The sequence below is a fragment of the Dama dama genome, chromosome 7 (genome assembly GCF_033118175.1).
Source record: "Dama dama isolate Ldn47 chromosome 7, ASM3311817v1, whole genome shotgun sequence".
Taxonomy (NCBI): Eukaryota; Metazoa; Chordata; class Mammalia; order Artiodactyla; family Cervidae; genus Dama; species Dama dama.
The window spans coordinates 12,415,370-12,437,987 of record NC_083687.1 but is presented as its reverse complement, the minus strand read 5'-3'; the positions used below and the strand labels follow the sequence as shown (position 1 = coordinate 12,437,987).

The 22,618-nt window shown below is 38.1% G+C and overlaps 1 protein-coding gene across 1 annotated transcript in view; it reads left to right on the top strand.

The window, feature by feature from the left end:
* SRPK1 (SRSF protein kinase 1) overlaps positions 1–22,618 on the top strand; it is a 63,791-nt gene that overhangs the window by 6,704 nt on the left and 34,469 nt on the right.

The window sequence follows — 22,618 nt, the reverse complement described above, 5'->3', positions numbered from 1 at the left end:
GGCCCTTTCTGTTGATCAGTGCCGGCTGTAGGCATTGCAGTTTTCGGTGCATCTCATCGATTTGTTTAGCATAGTTCTCAGATGTAATGGTTTCGCCGGGATTCAGAAAGCTGTAGTGGATCAGATGGGCAGCCGACCACCCAACAGTGACCATGACATGTGCTTTGGAGCTTCTTCTCCGTCCAGCTACTGAGCTGGTCATTGCCAGTTGTCATATAAAATCCACTTTCGGTCGCATATCATGATCTGATTGAGGAATGATTCATTATTGTTGCATAGAGTAGAGAAGACGACACTTCAAAATAATGATTGTTTTGATTTTCGGTCAGCTCAGCTTACCGAGCTTTTTCATCTTTCCAATTTGCTTGAGATGCCAAACAGTTGTAGAATGATTGACATAGTTCTTCAGCAACTTCTTGTGTAGTTGTAGGAGGATCAGCTTCAATGATGGCTGTCAGTCAGTCGTCATAACTTCTGCTGGCCGGCCACTGTACTCCTCATCGTGCAGACTCGAACCTCCTTTGCAAAACCTCTTGAGGCAGCCCCGCACTGTTAGCAGTTTCTGGGCCAAATGCTTTGCTGATGTTGTGAGTTGTCTCTGCTGCTTTACGACCCATTTTGAACTCAAATAAAATCGTTTGAGGGACTCCCCTGGTGATACAGTGGATAAGAATACACTTGCCAATGTTAGGAACGTGGGTTCAGTCCGTGGTCTAGGAAGATTCCACACGCCTTGGAGCAGCTAAGTCCATGCATCACAACTACTGAGCCCAGGCTCTAGAGCCTGTGAGCTGCAACTGCTAAACCCATACACCTAGAGCCTGTGCTCCACAACGAGAGAAGCCTGAGCACCGCAACGAAGAGTAGCCTCAGCTTGCTGCAACTGAGAAAATCCTGTGAGTAGCAGTGAAAACCCAGGGCAACCAAAAATAATAAATAGAAGTATAGAAAGATGAGAAAATTGTTCAGATTTGCTTTTTGTCTAACATCATTTCCATTATCCAAAATAAATATAAAAAAAGTAATATCATTAACAGCAAGTAATAAATTAGCAAAAAAACCCCATAAACTGAGAAATGCACATTGAAATGATCTATGACATAACCACATTTATTTAAGAATGTATTCCAGCATCAAATGGCAAATTCAACAATGCAAAAACCGCAGTTATTTTTGCAGCAGCCTATTAGTTGTGGCATGGAAGTCGTGGCATGGGGGATCTAGCTTCCCAACTAGGGATGAAACCTGGGCTCCCTGCATTGGAAGTGCGGAGTCTTAGCCACTGGACCACTAGGGAAGTCCCTGTTTTATGCAGCTTTATGGAGGTATTGTTTATATACCATAAAATTCACCTGTGTAAAGTGTATAGTTCAGTGGTTTTCAGTATGTTCACAGTCTTGCAAGCATCACCACTATCTGGTAAGTTTGAAATAGTTCCATCACCTCAAAAAGAAATGCTGTACCCATTTACAGCCATTCCTCATTACCTCCCATTCTGTCTGACCTCCTGCCATCGGCAACCACTTTCTTTCTCCATAGATTTGCCTAGGCTGGACATTGTGTATAAATGGAATCATACTTTATGTGCGTCTTTTGTGACTGACTTCTTTCACTTAGCATGTTTTTAATGTTCATGCATTTTGTAATGTGTATAGTTATTTCTATCGATTGTCCTATTTTTGGCCAATTGGAGTCCCTTCATGCTGGCTGCTGAGTAGTTTTGACTCAACCTGAGGCATTTTTGATAGTTTTTGGTGTGTGGTGTGACAGTTTGTCCAGACTTGTACATTTTCTGCCCCAGACTAGGAAGTAGCCCTTTCTCTAAGAATACTCTTTTGGTGAGAAATGACATTTAGAAATCACAATCTGGGCACTTATTTCTACTAAATTTAGTCATTGTTTCTAGGACTTGTCTGTGGTTAGGAAATAAGTTGTGTTTTTTTCTCTTTTAAAAAAATAATGAGTTTATGTTATACTTAAAAATCAAATTGAATGACCCAAGGGTTTTCCTTAGATCTTACATCTCTATCTCCTTTCTCCCACATTGAAAACCCCAGTTCTCAACAGCAGCAACATAATTACTCATTTTCTTTTCCCACAGCATGAATACAAAATAGTCTGAAAATGACAATGTCAATACTACCACCAAGTAATATGATTATTGAAGAAAGCTAATGATTTCTTCAGATTGTTGTTCTTAGGGCATAGTATTGGGGTAGAGAGTCAAATTCCTGAGTTTTAAAGTTATGTGAGCTAGTTCCTTGCTGTGTGATTATGTTACCACCTGGTACACAGATTCATTTATTTAATTTTTGCTTCATTTTACATCATCTTTGGCTTTTTAAAAACCTTCTTGTAGAGTTTGGGTCATTTGTGTTCTTAGTTGAGAATGAATATTGTATGAACAGTAATTTGTGATTGTGTTGATTTACTTTTAGAATATGGCTTCTGAAGCATATGATTAATAAGCCCAAAGGGAATGGTGATGGGGTGGGCTTTCTGTGAGAAGATGAGTCATGTTACCAGGTCTTTTGATTTTTTGAGAGACCCTTTCTGTGACTTTTAATTTTTTAAAAACTATTATAAAAGTTAGAGGCAGGATTTTACAGTCTGCAGTTTGTTCAGCTCAGTCGTGTCCGACTCTTTGCGACCCCATGAACCACAGCACACCAGGCCTCCCTGTCCATCACCAACTCCCGGAGTCCACCCAAACCCATGTCCATCGAGTCGGTGATGCCGTCCAGCCATCTCATCCTCTATTGTCCCCTTCTCTGCTTTCAACCTTTCCTAGCATCAGGGTCTTTTCAAATGAGTCAGCTCTTCACATGAGGTGGCCAAAGTATTGGAGTTTCAGCTTCAACATCAGTCCTTCCAGTGAACACCCAGGACTTCTCCTTTAGGATGGACTGGTTGGATCTCCTTGCAGTCCAAGGGACTCTCAAGAGTCTTCTCCAACACCACAGTTCAAAAGCATCAGTTTTTCAGCATTCAGCTTTCTTTAGAGTCCAACTCTCACATCCATACATGACCACTGGAAAAACCACAGCCTTAACTAGACGGACCTTTTTTGACAAAATAATGTCTCTGCTTTTTCATATGCTGTCTAGGTTGGTCATAACTTTCCTTCCAAGGAGTAAGCGTCTTTTAAAATTTCATGGCTGTGATCACCATCTGCAGTGATTTTGGAGCCCAGAAAAATAGTCAACCACTGTTCCCCCATCTGTTTGCCATGAAGTGATGGGACCAGATGCCATGATCTTAGTTTTCTGAATGTTGAGCTTTAAGCCAACTTTTTCACTCTCCTCTTTCACTTTCATCAAGAGGCTCTTTAGTTCTTCTTCACTTCCTGCTGTAAGGGTGGTGTCATCTGCATATCTGAGGTTATTGATATTTCTCCCGGCAGTCTTGATTACAGCTTGTGCTTCCTCCAGCCCAGCGTTTCTCATGATGTACTCTGCATATAAGTTAAATAAGACGGGTTACAATATACAGCCTTGACTGTATTGTACTGTATTGTACTCCTTTTCCTATTTGGAACAAGTCTGTTGTTCCATGTCCAGTTCTAACTGTTGCTTCCTGACCTGCATAAAGGTTTCTCAAGAACCAGGTCAGGTGGTCTGGTATTCCCATCTCTTTCAGAATTTTCCAGTTTGTAATCTCTGCGGTAGAGTCTTCAAGGTGAGAGTTAGTCATTAATTGGCCTAATCATTAGGCCTAATACTGTCTTTAGCACTTCTCCCTAAAGTTATAGTAAGCACAGTTGTGGAAAAGCCCTGTGGTTCTGTGTGCCTCTTACTAGAGGATTAACTTGGAATTTGAAAAAGATCCATGAGATTAGCTATGAAGACCACAGTATCTAGTTTTTTCAACTCCCTCAACGAGTGGTTTCAGAAAGTTGTCAGAAACCACAAAATAAGTGGTTTATACACAAAATATACACAAAATAAGTGAAATATACTTCATTTTCAGAAAAGTATAGTAGCACTGGACAGAGAAGTTAGCTGGCATGGTACAAATGGTACACTCATTTGTACCATGGTGAGCCTGTGGTTATATAGATGAAGGTTAAGGTCAGATGTAATTCATTGCTATTGGGTAATTTATTGGTGGCTTAAATGCTTTGCACAATAGATATTTAAAGATTGCCTACCAAAAGGTTTGAGAAGATTTGATATATATTTTAAATTAGTATATAAGAATTGTCACCAGTAGTGGTGAACAGTCATCAGTGACATGAAGTTTGGTGGTGGTATATGAGTCATGTTGATGACCTTTATATATTATTTAATTCACTCAAATTCTAAATTCTTTGTTTTGAGTGACTAGACATTTTGAACAATGCTACCTGTCCTTTTGGGGGTGGACTTATGGACTTAGAACCTGAAATACTAAAGTAGTCTTATTTTGTAACCAATAATAAAGGTAATTTTGGGGCAGCTGTATCTTCTTGTTCACGTTGCTCTTGATTGTGGTGCTGCCCTTCAGCATGTGAAGGATCTTGAATGTCTTTTCAACCAAGCTGTTTAACCACAGATGTCAGGTCCTTTCTATACACGAGCTTGGTGGCAAGATCCCTTGGTACTCTTTCTCTTCTATGACTACCTTTGCTTTTGAGAATAGATTTTGCAAGAATTGTATGTTGCATATTTCTTTGCTAGTGTTAAGAATATAATGACATAAGTTAGATAACTTACGCTTGTGTTGCTTCCCTTCCCTGCTGGCTCAGCAGTAAAGAATCTTGCAGTGCAGGAGACCCCATTTCAGTCCCTTTGCTGGGCAGATCCCCCTGGAGGAGGGCATGGCAACCCGCTCCAGTATTCTTGCCCTGAGACTGCCATGGACAGAGGAGCCTGGCGGGCTGCAGTCCGTGGGGTTGCACAGTCGGACACGACTGAAGGGACCACGCAGCAGCATGCTCGTGTTGCGGGTAGGCAGGTGGGAGAGGCGTATGCTCTCCTGTGCGCGTGCTCGTGTTGCGGGTAGGCAGGTGGGAGAGGCGTATGCTCTCCTGTGCGCGTGCTCGTGTTGCGGGTAGGCAGGTGGGAGAGGCGTATGCTCTCCTGTGCGCGTGCTCGTGTTGCGGGTAGGCAGGTGGGAGAGGCGTATGCTCTCCTGTGCGCGTGCTCGTGTTGCGGGTAGGCAGGTGGGAGAGGCGTATGCTCTCCTGTGCGCGTGCTCGTGTTGCGGGTAGGCAGGTGGGAGAGGCGTATGCTCTCCTGTGTGCGTGCACGCGCGCTCAGTTGTGTCTCACTCTGCGACCCCATGGATTACATGTAGCTCGCTAGGCTCCTCTGTCCGTGGAATTTTTCAGGCAAGTATGCAGGACCGGGTTGCCATTGTCTGCTGCAGGGGATCTTCCTGACCCAGGGATAGAACTCACGTCTCTTGAGTCCCCTGCATTGGCAGATGAATTCTTTACCACTGTGCCACCTGGGAAACTCATGTTCACATACTGTTTACCAAAAAGAGCTTGTCTTTTTTAGTCACATAGTCCTAGGTTCCAACTTGCCTCTGACGTGGCTGTTGGGTGAACTTGGACAATTATCGTTTGACTTCCTTGAGTCTGAGCTGCCTTATCAGCTGATGGTGAAATTCTGATGATGAAATTGTACTTGCGTGCCTGGATCAGTGCTCAGCTAGAGTAAAGTGCTTTGGTGACTACTCCGTGTTCATGTTTTCTTCCTTACCTTAAATGGGTTTACCTTTGACTCTTATGTAACGTTTACTACTGTTCATGTGTTGAGCTAATGTGCTTTTAACTCATCTGTTGGTATTTCTAATATGTACATGTATGAATCAAGTCTAGATTGGAGTAGAATTGCCAAAGATCAGGGATAGTTTGTTTAATTTGTGTACATACTATCTGATAAATTTAGGCACTCAGATTTTTGTTTCATTGTTGCCAAACGCTTTTTTGAGGGGGATATAGTTGAACCCATAATATGGTTCCTTGATGATAGTTCTCTGCCATAGGAGCTCCTGCAATTATTCATTCCTCAAGGCAGAAAGAAGTAGAAGACTAAAGTTTGCATGTAAGTAAACTAGTTTCTAAGGTGCTTTTTCCAGTCAGCTTTTAGTTTGTCTTTGAAGCCAGAGCTAAATCATTTCTAAGACCCCAAATACATCATCTTCAAATCAGTTCTTCCTCCTGACTTTTGTTTAATTTTTGGATCTTTCCAGGTGAAACTCTAGCATCTCTCACCTCTTTACTCAAATGTCACAACCCTATTTAAAATAATGTCAGCATACTCTTGTCTCCTTACCCTACTTAAGTTTTCTTTATAGCCCTTCTCATAGCCTGACATAATAGAACATGTATCTCCTTGAGAGACATCAAGAGAGAGGACTTTGATGGGAGTTCTTTCCTCCCCAGTTGAGCAGTTCACCAGCTGACACTCAGAAACCAGACAGCTCAGATAAACTGGGGCTCCTTTAGTCACCTTGTGCTAGCATGTAAACATAATAAAGGCCCAGAGATCTTTTTCCTCACAGCTGCATTCCCAGTGCCTAGGACGGAACGTGGCATACCTGTAGGCACTCAGTAAAAATAAATGAACAAATGTCTGCTTGTTTCTTTTCCCTTATTTCATATATGTACTGCTAAAATGTATGCATCGGCCACTGATACAGGATAAAAAGAACCACTGTGTTCCTCAGGAGGTAGGTGTTTTTCTGCCCTCATTTTAGGTACTAGGCAACTGAAGCACAGAGAGCTTCTTGAATTAGCAGTTCACCCAAAGTTGTGGGGCTCTGGCAGACTATAGAACCAGGATCAAACCCAAGTCTCCTAACACCAAAGACCTTGACTGTGTCTCCTGCATCTTTGGTTTCCAGCCCTCATACACTTTTACCATCTTCTTGTCAGAAGAATTTTTCTAAAGCATCGTTTCTGCTGCTTAAGTTTCTTGATTTCCTTCCACATAAAACACTTCAATATTTGACATTTAATAACTCTTCACAGTCTGATTCCATTAGGTGATTGCTGGGGTTGGGGTGGGATGTAATGCTTTTCAGTTGAGTGATGAGTAACAGCTAAAAAGGGGAGAAGATACTTGCCTTGTATATGTACCTTTTGTAGGTATTTATATCCCATTTTACAGGTAATGAGCAAAATAAAGTCTGTCCTCATGAAACTTAAATTCTGGGAGTGTGTAGGAAAAAACATCAATCGCTGAAGAAAAATGAAGCGGGGTAAGAGGGCAGGGGAGGGCATGCCCCTAACTACTGTTTTATGTAGGAGGGTCAAGGAAGTTTTCTGAAATGGCAACCCGTTAACATAGATCTAAAGAGATACATGGTCAATAAAGTGGGTTTGCAGGGGCAAAGCTGGACAGCGTAAAGATTATGTCAGGCCTTGTATAAGCCATTATGAAAACATCTATTTTGAGTGTAGTGGTTGCCTAATACATAGTATGTTATTATATATTAGTGCTTTATTAAAGATTACCAGTTGTTTTTTGGTTTTGTTTTTTAAGTATAGTAAGTGCAAAATGCTCCCTGTAGAAGCCTAGGCTGCTGAGATTAAATTAAGAGATCACTCAGATTGCCATCTAGTGGCTGTTGAATCATAAATGTGGGTAAACCTTCCAGACAATAAGCAGGCTCTAAGAAGTTTGTGCTGCCATCTTAGTCATATCAGTGCGAAATGTAGATGCCTGAGGGGAAAAAAACCTTTATATATGAACTGTTTGAGAGTAAGTCACAGATATTGTGTACCTCTGTCCTCAAACACTTTATATAGCCCCTTTGAACAAAGACATTCATTTATATATTCACAATTTAATTATCAAAATAGGAAATAAAGTGTTAATACAGTATTTAATTTAGATCTTACTCAATTTTTGAATTTTTGTCAATTGTCTCAATGTCTTTTGTAGAAAAAAGGGTTTTTTTCTGGTGTAGTGTCTAACCCAGGGTCATGCACTGCACTTAGTTTTTGTGTCTCCTAAATCTACAGCAGTTCCTTGCCTGCCTTTGCGTTTCCCGACATTGGTGCTCTTTAAGAATATAGGCCATTTGTTTCTGGAATTTCTCTCAGTTTGCTTTTTTCTGTTTCCTTGTGATTCAGCTTATATGTGTTGGCATTGCCTAAGTGAAATGTATCTTCCTTGGTGCATCACATCAGGACACAATTGATACCTGTCTCAGTATTGGTGATGTTATCTTTGCTGAGTTAACATAGTGACTACCATGTTTCTTTACCATAAAATTATGATTTTTTTCCTCTTTGCAATTCATAGCTTATTTCTGGGGAGATATTTTGACCTGTATGTATAATTTTTTCCTTATCAAAATTTCACCATTTCAGCATTCATTATTGAGTCTCACCTAAAACAGTTATTGATACAATGGTTACAAAATGGTAATTACCTAATTTTATGATTTCCTTCTATGTAGTTAATTGGTCAGCATTGTGTTACTAGAAAACTTTCCCTTTGCACCATTCATTTATTTATCATTCTAGCTGTCTACATTAGCATAAATTTATGGGGTCTCTTTTATTCAGTAGAGTTTAATCAATTGCACTTGTTATTAGGATGCTCAAATTCTTTCATATTTGGCCATTGGGATCCCTTCACACTGACTTTTGGTTCTTTGACATGTCTCCTTTATTCTTTGAGCACTTCTGTACTTTCTGGTACAAGATAATTATGTGTTTATCTTGTGGTTTTTCTGCACCAACCCTGGAGTCAGTCATTTCTTTGAGGAGCCCTGGTTCTTGTTACTGAAGACTGCTGTTTAGAAGCCAAGATTTGGGTATGATTTTAAGTAAACTTTTGAAGTATGATTTTAAAACTTTTATATCACAGTATGTTGGGATAGTAGGTTTCTGTGATATCACAGTGCTTTATTTCTGATGAAAAACCTAGGTGGCAGAAGCTGTAATAATTCTTGGGCCCATTCTTTGACATTGCTCCAGTAACCTACTTTAGTGTAAGGCAATGATTTTTAATGTTGTAATGTTGTAATTGAAGCTCCATATTTCCATTTTGAAATAATACCACTGTACACTGTGTAAGTAATCTAAAGTACTGAATGCATGAAGACATGTAAATTTCCTATCCCTGTAATAATATTCTGTAAAGCCAATTCCAAACTTTATGGCGACTATAATCTAAAAAAATTTCCAGAAAAGTATATTCCATTTTGAGACCTTTTTGTTATATGGTGTGAAAAAATGTTCTAATTTGATTTTTTTACATGTAGCTGTCCAGTTTTTCCAGCACCACTTTTTTTTATTGACCCATGCCCCTTATCATACACATAGGCTGTTATTTCTCTTATTTTTATATGTATATAACTTTATTTGTTTATTTTTGACTGTGCTGGGTCTTTGTTGCTGGGTGGGCTTTTCTCTAGTTGTGGTGAGGGGGCTGCTCTGCAGTTGCAGTGTGCAGGCTCTCGATGTGGTGGCTTTTCTTGTTGCAGAGCATGGGCTCCAGGGCACATGGGCTTCAGTAGTTCTGGCATGTGGGCTCAGTAGTTGTGGCTCCCAGGCTCTAGAGCACCAGCTCAGTAGTTGTGGTGTGTGGGCTTAGTTGCTGTGCAGCATCTGATATCTTCCAGGATCAGGGATAAACCCATGTTTCTGGTGTTGGCAGGCAGATTCTGTACCACTGAGCCACCAGAGTAGCCCCAGCACCACCTATTGAAGAGCCTGTCTTTTCCCCATTGTATATTCTTGCCTCCCTTGCCATAGGTTAATTATGTAAGTGCATTATTTCTGGGCTCCCAATTCTGTTCCATTTGTCTATGTCTCCATTTTTGTGCCATTACTGTACTGTTTTGATAATTGTAGCTTTGTAGTATAATTTAAAATCAGGGCACCTGATACCTCCAGCTCTTTTATTCTTTCTCAAGATCATTTTGGCTCTTCAGAATCTTTTGTGTTCCCATACAGACTTTAGAATTACTAGTTCTATGGAAAATGCTATTGGTATTTTTAATAGGAATTGCATTGAATCTATAGATTACCTTGAGTAGCATGGTCATTTTAACAGTATTAATTCTTCTAGTTTGTGAACACAACTAGTTTTCCCATCTGTGTTGTCTTCAATTTCTTTCATTTGTGTATTATAGTTTTCTGAGTACAGATCTTTTTCTTTAGTTAGATTTATTCCTAAGTATTTTATTCTTTTAGAGGTGATGGTAATTTGGATTGTTTTTAAATTTCTCTTTCTGATAGTTTATTAGTGTATAGAAATGCAACAAAGTTTTGTGTATTAATTTTGTATCCTGCAATTTTACCTATGCATTGATGACATCCACTAGTATTTGGGTGTTATCTTTAGGATTTTCTATGAATAGCATCATGTTATCTGGAAACAATGACGGTTTTACTTCTTCCTTTTCAATTTGGACTCCTTTTATTTATTAGTCCTAAGACAGAGAGCCTGATGTTCGTGAGTACAGGAGAACAGGGATCAAGACCATCCCCGTGGAAAAGAAATGCAAAAAGGCAAAGTGGTTGTCTGAGGAGGCCTTACAAATAGCTGTGAAAAGAAGAGAAGTGAAAAGCAAAGGAGAAGAGGAAAGATATTCCCATTTGAATGCAGAGTTCCAAAGAATAGCCAGGAGAGATAAGAAAGCCTTCCTCAGCGATTAATGCAAAGAAATAGAGGAAAACAACAGAATGGGAAAGACTAGAGGTCTCTTCAAGAAAATTAGAAAAAAAAAAAAAAAGAAAGAAAATTAGAGATACCAAAGGAACATTTCACGCAAAGATGGGTTCGATAAAGGACAGAAATGGTATGGACCTAACAGAAGCAGAAGATATTAAGAGGTGGCAAGAATACACAGAAGAACTGTACAAAAAAGATCTTCATGAGCCAGATAATCACAATGGTGTGATCACTCACCTAGAACCAGACATCCTGGAATGTGAAGTCAAGTGGGCCTTAGAAAGCATCACTACGAACAAAGCTAGTGGATGTGATGGAATTCCAGTTGAGCTGTTTCAAATCCTGAAAGATGATGCTGTGAATGTGCTGCACTCAATATGCCAGCAAATTTGGAAAACTCAGCAGTGGCCACAGGACTGGAAAAGGTCAGTTTTCATTCCAATCCCTAAGAAGGGCAATCCCAAAGAATGCTCAAACTACCGTACAATTGCACTCATCTCACACGCTAGTAAAGTAATGCTCAAAATTCTCCAAGCCAGGCTTCAGCAATACGTGAGCCGTCAACTTCCAGATGTTCAAGCTGGTTTTAGAAAAGGCAGAGGAACCAGAGATCAAATTGCCAACATCCGATGGATCATCGAAAAAGCAAGAGAGTTCCAGAAAAACATCTATTTCTGCTTTATTGACTATGCCAAAGCCTTCGACTGTGTGGATCACAATAAACTGTGGAAAATCCTGAAAGAGATGGGACTACCAGACCACCTGACCTGCCTCTTGAGAAACCTTTATGCAGGTCAACAAGCAACAGTTAGAACTGGACATGGAACAACAGACTGGTTCCAAATAGGAAAAAGAGTACATCAAGGCTATATATTGTCACCCTGCTTATTTAACTTCTATGCAGAATACATCATGAGAAACGCTGGGCTGGATGAAGCACAAGCTGGACTCAAGATTGCCGGGAGAAATATCAGTAACCTCAGATATGCAGATGATACCACCCTTATGGCAGAAAGTGAAGAGGAACTAAAAACCTCTTGATGAAAGTGAAAGATGAGAGTGAAAAAGTTGGCTTAAAGGTTAACATTCAGAAAACTAAGATCGTGGCGTCTGGTCCCATCACCTCATGGGAAATAGGTGGGGAGACAGTGGAAACAGTGTCAGACTTTACTGGGGCTCCAAAATCAGTGTAGATGGTGATTGCAGCCATGAAATTAAAAGACGCTTACTCCTTGGAAGGAAAGTTATGACCAACCTAGATAGCATATTAAAAAGTAAAGACATTACTTTGCCAACAAAGGTCCGTCTGGTCAAGGCTATGGTTTCTCCAGTGGTTGTGTATGGATGTGAGAGTTGGACTGTGAAGAAAGCTGAGTGCCGAAAAATTGATGCTTTTGAACTGTGGTGTTGGAGAAGACTCTTGAGAGTCCCTCGGACTGCAAGGAGATTCAACCAGTCTATCCTAAAGGAGATCAGTCCTGGATGTTCATTGGAAGGACTGATGTTGAAGCTGAAACTCCAGTACTTTGGCCACCTGATGCGAAGAGTTGACTCATTGGAAAAGACCGTAATGCTGGGAGGGATTTGGGGCAAGAGGAGAAGGGGACGACAGAGGATGAGATGGCTGGATGGCATCACCGACTCGATGGACATGAGTTTGAGTAAACTCCAGGAGTTGGTGATAGACAGGGAGGCCTGGCGTGCTGCAATCATGGGGTCGCAAAGAGTCGGACACGACTGAGCGACTGAACTGAACTGAATGGGTTTTTGATGGAGTTTTTAGATTTCTAGATGTAGTGTCATGTCATCTGCAAATAGTAACAGTTACACACTTTTTCCTTTCTAAATTGGATACCTTTTATTTCTCTTTCTTGACTAATTGTGCTGGCTGGGACTTCAGTCCTATATTGAATACAAGTGGTGAGAGTGGGCATCCTTGTCTTGTTCCTGATCTTAGAGGAAAAGCTTGCAGCTTCTCACCATTGAACATGATGGTCATTGTGGGCTTGTCACATCTGGCCTTAGTGATACTGAGATATGTTTCCCCTATAGCCGCTTTGTTGAGAGTTTTTAATCGTAAATGGATGCTGAATTTTGTCAAATGCTCTTTTTGCATCTATTAAGAAGATCATGTGATTTTTATCCTTCATTTTTTAATGTGGTATATCATGTTGACTGATGTGCAGATACTGAACCATTCTTCATCCTTGGAATAAACCTTACTTGATCATGATACATGATATTTTTAATGTATTATTTAATTTGGTTTAGTAATGTTTTGTTGAGGATTTTTGCATGTATATTCATCAGTGATACTGGCCTGTAATTTTCTTTTCTTGTGGCATACTTGGCTAATTTTGGGATTGGGGTAATGCTGTCCTCAAAATGAATTTGGAAGAGTTCCCTTCTCTACTGTTTTTTGGAAGAGTTTGTGAAGGATTGGGATTAATTCTTATCTGAATATTTATTAGAATTCACCAGTGAAGCTGGTGAATCCTGGACTTTAGTTGTTAAGAGGTTTTTGGCTGCTGATTTATTTAATCTCCTTACTAGTAATCAGTCTGTGTTCAGATTTTGTATTTCACCATGATTCAGTATTGGTAAGTTGTATGTTTCTAGAAATTTATCCATTTCTTATAGGTTGTCAAATTTGTTGGCATGTAATTGTTCATAATATCAGTTACGATCCTTTGTTGCATCAGCTATAACATCTTCTCTTTCATTTCTGATTTTGAGTCTTCTCTTTTTTTCTTGGTGAGTCTAGCTAAAGGTTTGTCAGTTTTGCTTACCTTTTCAAAGAACTGGCTCTTAGTTCCATTGATCTTCTCTTGTCTTTTCAATCTATTTCATTTATTTCTGCTCTTATGATTATTTACTTTCTTCTAGTAATTTTGGGCTTTGTTTGTTCTTTTTCTAGCTCCTTGAGGTGGAAAGGTAGGATGTTTACTTGAGACTTATTTCTTCAGGTGGGCATTTATCACTCTGAACTTCCCTCTTGGAATTGCTTTTATTTCATCCCACAAATTTTGGTATGTTACTCTTCCATTTTCTTTTGTCTCAAGTTATTTATTTTTCTTTTGATTTTTTCTAAAGAAACAGCTCATTTGTTGTTCAGTAGCATATTGGTTTTTGTTTTTAATTTATTTTTGGTTGCACTGGGTTTTCGTTGTAGTGCGTGGGCTTCTCATTTCTGGGGCTTCTCTTGTGTGGAGCACGGGCTCTGGGCACACGGGCGTCAGTGGTCACCGCATGTCCACTCAGTAGTCGGGGCTCGCAGGTCTAGTTGCTCCTTGTGATGTGGGATCTTCCTGGACCAGGGATTGAACCCGTGTTCCCTGCGTTGGCAGGTGGATTTTTATCCTCTGTACCACCAGGAAAGTCCAGCATGTTGTTTTATCTCCACATATTTGTGAAATTTCAGTTTTCTCTATGTACGTAATTTTTAGTTTCATATCATATGGTCAGAAAAGATGCCTGATATAATTTCAGTCCTCTTAAATTTATTAAGACTTATTTTGTGGCCTAACACGTGATCTGTCTTGGAAAATCTTCCATGTATACTTTAGAAGAATGTGTTTTCTGTTGGTTTGGATGGAATGTATCTGTTACGTCACTCTGGTCTAGTGTATCATTTAGTGATTATTTTTCCTAATTGATTATCTGGATGGTGTCTCCATTGACTTTAATGGGTTACTAAAATCCCCTACTATTATTGTATTGCTGTCTGTTTCTTTAATAATGTGTCGGCTTTATGTATTTAGGTGTTCCTGTGTTGTGCATGCATGCATGCTGCAAGTTTAGTTGCTCAGTCATGCTGACTCTTTATGACCCTTTGAACTGCAGCCTGTCTGGCTCCTCTGTCCATGGAATTGTTCAGGCAAGAATACTGGAATGGGTTGCCATTTCCTTTTCTAGAGGATCTTCCTGACCCAGGGATTGAATGCATGTCTCCTCTGTCTCCTTTATTTCAGGCAGATTCTTTACCCACTTCGCCATCGAGGAAGCCTGTTGGGTGCCTAAATACTTAAAGATACTATATTTCATATTGGATTGTTTTCTTTCTCATTATGTAATACCCATATTTGTCTGTTTAATACAGTCTTAAGTTTAAAGCCTCTTTTGTCTGATACAGTTATAGCTACTCCAGCTTTATTTTGGTTTCCATTTGGATGGAGTATCTTTCCCTTTACTTTCAGTCTGTATGTATTGTTTCATCTGAAGTGAGTCGAGTTACTTGTAGATGGGTCTTGTTTTTTCCTTTTTTTTTATTTTTAAATCTACTCAGCCATTCTGTTGACTTTTGATGGGAACATTTCGTCTGTTTACATTTAAAGTAATTATTGGTAAGTATGTGCTTATTGCCATTTTGTTAATTGTTTACTGGCTGTTTCTGTAGTTCCTTTATTTCTTTTCTTGTGCTCTTCCTTATTTACATTCTTTTCTCTTTATCTTTTTTAATTTTCTCGGTTTTGCTTTGTGGTTACTGTGAGGCTTACATATGTAACAGTCTATTTTATAAAGTTGATAGCAACTAAGTTTGATCCTGTTCTGAAGCTCAGCATCTTTATTCTTTCCTTTCCTTCCCTCATTTTGTTTTTGATCTTGCATTTTGCTTGTGTATCCCTTAATTATTGTTACCATAATTATTTTTACAACTTTTGTCTTTTAACCCTCATACTATTAATAGCTATAATAGTGATTAGTCCACTTTATTTTTACTTTCCCAGTGAAATTTCTTCTTTCATGTATTTTCTTATTACCACTCTTTCTTTCCACTCTTTCTTTCCAGCTTAAAGAAATCCCTTTAACATTTCTTGTTAAGGCCATTTTGGGAGTGGTGAACAATTTTAGATTTTGTTTGTCTGGAAGACTCTTATCTCCTTGAATTCTGAATCACTTTCCTAGGTAGAGTATTCTTGGTTAGAAGGTTTTGTCCTTTTGTTTTTTCCTTTAGCAGTTTGAATATATTAGCCATTTCCTTCTAACCTGCAGTTTTTTGAAGAATCCACTGATAATGTCATGGGGGTTCCCTTGCCACATAACAAGGTATATTTTTCTTGCTGCTTTTAGTATTTTCTCCTTGTCCTTAACTTTCGAGATTTTACCTATAATATGTTTTGGTGTGCATCTCTTTGGGTCTGTCTTCTTTGGAACCTTCTGGGATTCCTGGATCTGGATGTCTGCTGTGTGGAGTGTCAACTTTATTATACAAACTTTCAGTTAAGCTCCCTCTTTACCATCCCTCTTCTCAACCTGCATTCCTGTCCCCCTTCTCCACTTTAGGTCACCTTACACTTTTTTTCCCCCTAGATTGCCAGAGCATTGCTCTCTCTCCCTGTCTCTACATTGTAGTAGTTTATTTTAGTTTTATTGGCTTTGAGTGAAGAGATGATATAAATGTAATCGTGCAGTCTATTATAGTCTGTTTCTAGCTTTTTGCTGTAACAAATGCTGTGATAGCCATTGTTACACCTAAATCTTTGTGAATGTGTTCATTTTTCTATAATAAAACTCTTTGCTTTACAATAATTGCGGCTTCACAGGAGGTCGCAAAGGCAGGAGAGGAGGCCCCAGGGAGCCTCGTCCAGCCGCATGGCTGCTGCTTGACGTGGGAGAGATTGCCTGTGTGCGCTTGGCTTAACTGTTAGGGTGAATATAAGTGAGATCGTTCGAAATGATTGTGACTATTACCTGATGATGCAAATGACCTATCTAGAATGCTGCTTGTTTTAAGTGACCAAATTCAAACTCACTTCCCAGGCTGTATCTAGAGGAGTTAATGGGGCTTCCCTGATGACTCAGCGGTAAAGAATCCACCTGCAATGCAGGAAGCATGGGTTCGATCCCTGGGTTGGAAAATTCCATGGACAGAGGAGCCTGGTGGGCTACAGTCCATGGGGTCGCAAAAGAGTAAGACACGACTTAACAACTAAACAAAGAGGGGTAAATCTGTGAGGCCGGACTCTGACTGTATCTCCATGGAGTTGCCTGTTTTTCTCCACTCCGAGCCAGTAAATGGCTTAGCTTAGTTTCTCTGTATTTTAACATCATTTTCAGACATTTGCCTCCTATTTGGTGGTAGTACTCCCTCTGACAATTCTTTGGTTCTTATTGCTTAAGATTTCAGACGTAGAGCTTTCAACATCCATTCTTTCCTTCCCAGAAGATTTCTAGATCTTGCAAGGGAGGTGTTTACCCATGGGAAGCAAGGGTAGTTAGGGCTAGGTGATTGGCAGCCTTGCCAAGTTATGGAGGGTTATTTCCTAAAAGTAAATGATACCAGACAGAAGAGGCAGCTGAGCATGAGAGAAGTCCAGTCTCCATGCACTCTTCCCAACCTAACAGTAAGTTGTATTTTTTTTTTTTAATTTTGCCTATTTTTGAAATGATTTGGCTATTTCCTGAGTAATTCTCATAGGAAAAGATGCCCAACAATTCAGAATTGTACTATATAAGACAAAATTTTTAATTTCTTCACTCTTTCCAAGAGGGGAACCAACCCTGTTAACAATTGTCTGTATCCTTGCAGTTCTTAGTTTGTATACTAATATATGTACCTGTATACATTTTTTTAAAAATTAAAGCATACACACATACATATATTATCCAGTTACTTGCCTTTTTCATCATAATGGGGTGTCTTAACTTTCCTTGAATAGTACCACTCCAGTTACATGAATGTGCTGTAAATTACTTAATTGCTAATATTGATTACTAATTATATTCATTTATTTTACACTAACAATAAAGTGATGACTTTTTTTGCTTTAATCTTTATTTCCTGCTTAGTTAAAAGATCTAGGAGTCTAGATACTGTTGTGACATCACAGCATCATTCTGTTACATGTTCTCTCATAATGTTTTGGGATTGGTTTTTGCCTGTTGATTTTTTTGTCCCCAAATTGTGGTAAAATACACAAAACAAAATCTACCAGCTTAACCATTTTAACTGTTCAGTTCAATCATGTTAAATACATTCACACTTTTGTACAACTATTACCACTGTCCATCCCCATAACACTTCTCATCTCATAGAAGCGAAACTCTGTATCTGTTAAAACATTTTGAGTCTTTGCTTTCAACTCTTTAGGTATATACCCAGAGTAGAATTGTTGAATTATATAGTGATTCTGTTTTTAATCTGGGGGGGGGGGGCGACCCACCATACTGCTTTTCATAGCACCTGCACCATTTTTACACTCTCAGCAGCAAAGCACAAAGGTTCTAGTTTCTCCATACTCCTGTCAGCATAGCTATTTTTAAATATGTACCTGTACTTTAAAATGCATTAATAATAAGTAATATATATTAATCACTACCTCTGTACAAGGTGACTCAGTGGTCGAGAATCCACCTGCCAATGCAGGAGACATGGGTTTGATCCCTGACTCTTGAAGATCCCCTGGAGGAGAAAATGGCAACCTGCTCCAGTATTCTTGCCTGAAAAATCCCATGGACAGATGAGTCTGGTGAGCTACAGTCCATAGGGTCACAAAGAGTTAGATATGACTGAGCACACACACATACATAATAAGATTATGCTAATTATTAAATGTCAAGTTCTCACAGCAGCTAGTATCCTCATTCTGTAGATGAGTTGCTTGTGACTGCTTTGGATGTCAGGGTTTCTGCTTTGAATGTCAGTTTATGCTAGTACTCTCAAATTAACTGGAGAGCTTTTCGAGCTCTTAGAGATACACTGGTACACTTTATTTTAAAAGAATTTTAATAAAAAAGAACTACTCAATTAACTCTTCATTGAAAATGTAGTAGCACTTGACCTTACTGTCTGGACTTGTTGATTTTTAGGAGTAGCTCTTCAATTTTTTAATCTACATGATTGTTATATCCATGAAGGTTTTGTTTTTTCTTTTTAGTAAAACTGAGTATATCATAGATTTTAACATGTAATGCACTCATATCTAAATACTTTGAAATTTTATATTTCATTTCCTTTTTAAATCAAGATCTACCAAGATATTTTCATTTTATTCTATAGTATGCCAGTTTTCTTAAATGGATATAAAGTTATGTATATGAATGTATCAATTTAGATCAAGCTTGTTTGTTATTTAAATTCTCTGTGTACACTTTTCATTTATTTGAATTTTTTATTCTCCATTAAAAAAAAACTATAGAAAATTTTTTTGTAGGTACATTTTTTTTTCCATGAATTAGGCATGCAATTGAATCTCTCCCCATTGCCGCCGTTTGTATTTTGTTATGAAAACATGATTAACCTCAGGCAGTATGAAGGCACTTTTTGGGGTAGTTTGATGGGTAAGGTCAATAAGATTTCCCAATGTATAATAATGATTTAGCCAAATGTCATTAAGCCAGCCATGTGTTGGAGTCATACTTAAAGCAATCAGAGCCAATATTTTTTAAATAAAATATTTGAACTATAAACAAAAATAAAATAACAAATAACAGTAGCGCCTACTCAGCCTAAGAAAATCTCATTGCCTTATATGATGCCGTGTGTACTCCTTCTTGATCATTTCTCTATATTAATAGTTCGTTCACTTGTGGAATTAATAGCTATCCTGAATTTGTCTTGTATTTCTTTTGTGTTGTTACTTTATTCATTCTTTTTACTCAGCTTTTTAAAAACTGAAATGTGATTGGCATATAATATTGTATAAGTTTAATGTGTACAACATATTTGATGAATTTATATCACATTATGATTGACATTGTAGTGTTAACTAATAACTCTGTTATATAATTATTATTTCTTCCAGTGGTGGGAACAGTTAAGATCTAGCCTCTTAGAAAGTTTGATGTTTGTAATATAGTTTTATTGTCTATAATTACCATACTGTGTGTCAAGAGTTCCAGCAATTCTTTAGGGACTAGTTGCAGTTGTGCAATTATTTATATTTTAACTACACATTGGCTGTTTTGTGTGTTTTTAAACTTTGAAGGTGGGATACATTGTATATATTCTCCAGCTTGCTGTTTGCACTCCATCTTATGTTTGTGCAGTTCATTCATGCTGATGGATGTAACTTCTTCATTTTTACTGTTGGATATATTTTATCAAAATACTATAACTTACCTGTCTCTCCTCTTGATGGACATTTAGTTGTTTCCTGCTTTTCATTATTCCAGACAGTGCTACTGTGAACAAGTAATGAAGTACTGATAACATCCTACAGCTTGGATAAACCTTAAAAACATGCTAAGTGAAAATAGTCACAAAAGACCACATAATATGTGATTTTCTATGTCTGAAATATGCAGAATAGGCAAATTGATAGAGACATAAAGTAGACCAGTGTTTTCCAGAGTCTGGGGGAAGAGTGTAATAGTGAGTAACTGTTGATGGGTTTGGGCTTTTTTTTGGAGAGAGGGGGATAAAAATGTCCTAAATTTTGTAATGAGATTGCACAGCTCTGAATATACTTTAACTAGTGAAGTATACACTTTAGATTGGTGAACTTCTGACATGTGAATTATATCTTCTCCGGTGGCTCAGATGCTAAAGAATTTGCCTGCCATGTGGGAGACCCAGGGTCGATCCCTGGGTTGAGAAGATGCCCTGGAGAAGGAAATGGCAGCCCACTCCAGAACTCTTGCCTGGAGAATCCCGTGGACGAAGGAGCTTGGTGGGCTACAATCCATGGGGTCATAAAGAGTTGGACACAACTGAGCTACTAACACCTACACAAAGAAGTTAAAAGTAACTCCCAGGAAAGTGTTTTCAAATCCAACCCACGAGTAGGTTATAAACCAATTTAGTGAGTCAGAGTGGACTTAACAGTTTCTTTGGTTTTACTTTTTGTTTTGAACTACAGAAATTTCTTCATCATTTCTTCTTTAGAAAATGTAGGAGTGGGGAGTTTGTGTGGCTAATTTGAATATATGAATTCATGAAATGTGTAAGTGAAAATTCATAAATAACATATTCTTTATGATGGTTATGAATATATAGTGTTTGACTACAAAAGACTCAGTAAATTTTTGTTTAGTACTTTGGTTTTGCTATTGAGCGATTAGTGATGATTATACCAGAAATGGAATCTTGAGTTGAAAGGATCCTTTGAAATCGGAGAAGACATTCTGACTTGGCTTTTATTACCTCTCCATTCACACTCCAGACTTTGTGTCAGAACAAGCTTGGAAGTATAAGGAGAGCAAAACTGTCAAGCTTTTCCACTGCTTTCTGCTTTCTTCCCAAATTTTTGCCTTGATTCTGTTCTATACCACAGCCAAGTGTATTCCTATTTCTAATATTACTGGTGTTTTAATTGGGTTATAAGTTAGACTTCTTTGGAAGCATACTGCTATTAAATTTTGATCTGTTCATTTCAGTTTATATTGGAGATTTTGTAGATGTACTGGGTTAAATTTTGTATGCTTTGAGAGCTTTAAACTACTGATAACTGGTTTTTCTTCTAAATATAGATAGCATATACTTGTGACATGAAATATTGGTAGGTATCATAAGTTTTAAAGCACAGACTGAAACTATTTTAGAACTCTCCCTTTTCTAGGAAGACTGGTTTTTAGTTTCAAGTGTTAATAAGCTGAAATTCTTTCTGTAGTATTTCTTCAGAAATTTTATACTGTTATAACAACCATCAATCAAAGTTAACAGTGATATTGAGCTCTTTAATCATGTTATCATCACTATCTAGTAGTAACTGTCTCTTGTCTCAAATTTTTCTTTTTTGGGTTTTTGTCTTTTTCTGGCAGAGGCTTTTATGCAGTTGTCTGATGTTCATTGACTGACATCGTGTGTAAAAGCATGGCTTAGTAAAACATGGGTAGTTTGAGAAAGCCAGGGATCTAAAGGAAACTTAGAGACTATAAATCCTATCCTAAAGATAAATGAAGGCGGTACATCATTGAAACAATGCAGGAGTTTGTAGAAAAGGAACATTCAAGAGAAAAAAAAAGTGGGAATTTCATGTCTGTTTTTCACAACTTAATATTTCGCTGCTTTTCAAAAATTTCTCAATTATAGTTCTTAAAAATTGTAAGACAACAAGTTTGAAATCAGAGAATTTGTTTTAGATCCCTGTCTTAATAAATTTGGAAATGTTAATTCAGACTCATTATTCTCACTTAGGAAAGTAGGCCAGGTAAGTTTCCCAAAGACAAGCTTTCACTAAGAATTGAATCATGCAGTTTTGTAACTACTTTTGTATCCCCTGAGGGACAGAAAGTACTAAGAGTTGAGGCAGGTTGGAATGGCCATTGAAAATCCAAATCTAGTCATGCTTGCCAATGTAGTTATGTCTCAGCAGCCCATTAATTTTGCTATTAAATTTTTTTCTGCAATTGAATCTTTTGAAAAAAACAATCTGATGAAAAAGGTTTGAAAATTCAAATGAAATACTGGGAAATGGGAATTAAAATTCCCTTTTCTGCAACTGCTGAAAAGAGTGATGTGGACACTGCTTCTTTTGCTCAAAGCTTTATGAAGCAGGCAGCTTTTAAGTATCAGAGCCTGAATGCAAATCCAAGTCTTTCTGCCTCCTGAACTACTTACTCAGTGCTCAAAAGTTTCAATATAACTAATTGATGGCATGTAGAGAAAGGAATCAGTTTCAAATGTTTAGCACATTAGAAAATAACATTTTAACCTGTCAAATAAACTAAGTTTTTTAAACTTAGCAATACTTGAATACTTGGAGCCCATATGTGGCTGAAGATGTAATTCATTACAGCTCTTTCAGAAAAGTCATACTATATTAAAAACCATTTGTGGGCCCAGACTGAAAAGAAATAAGCCAAAGTGTTAGTATGTTCAGAGTAGAGATGTTTTAGAACAAAATAATTATTTTTAAAATTTCCTATATTTAACATGTTATTTTTATAAACAGGAAAGATGTTTCTATCTTTATCTGGTAGTTTAAGGGAATAATTCTAAATAGAGAATAAAAATTGTCTAAAAATACTCAACGGCTTTAATTTTTAGTACTGAAGAGTTAGAAACAAGTGTCCAGCTGAACAGAATGTACCAGAGTAGACAGTGATATCACCAA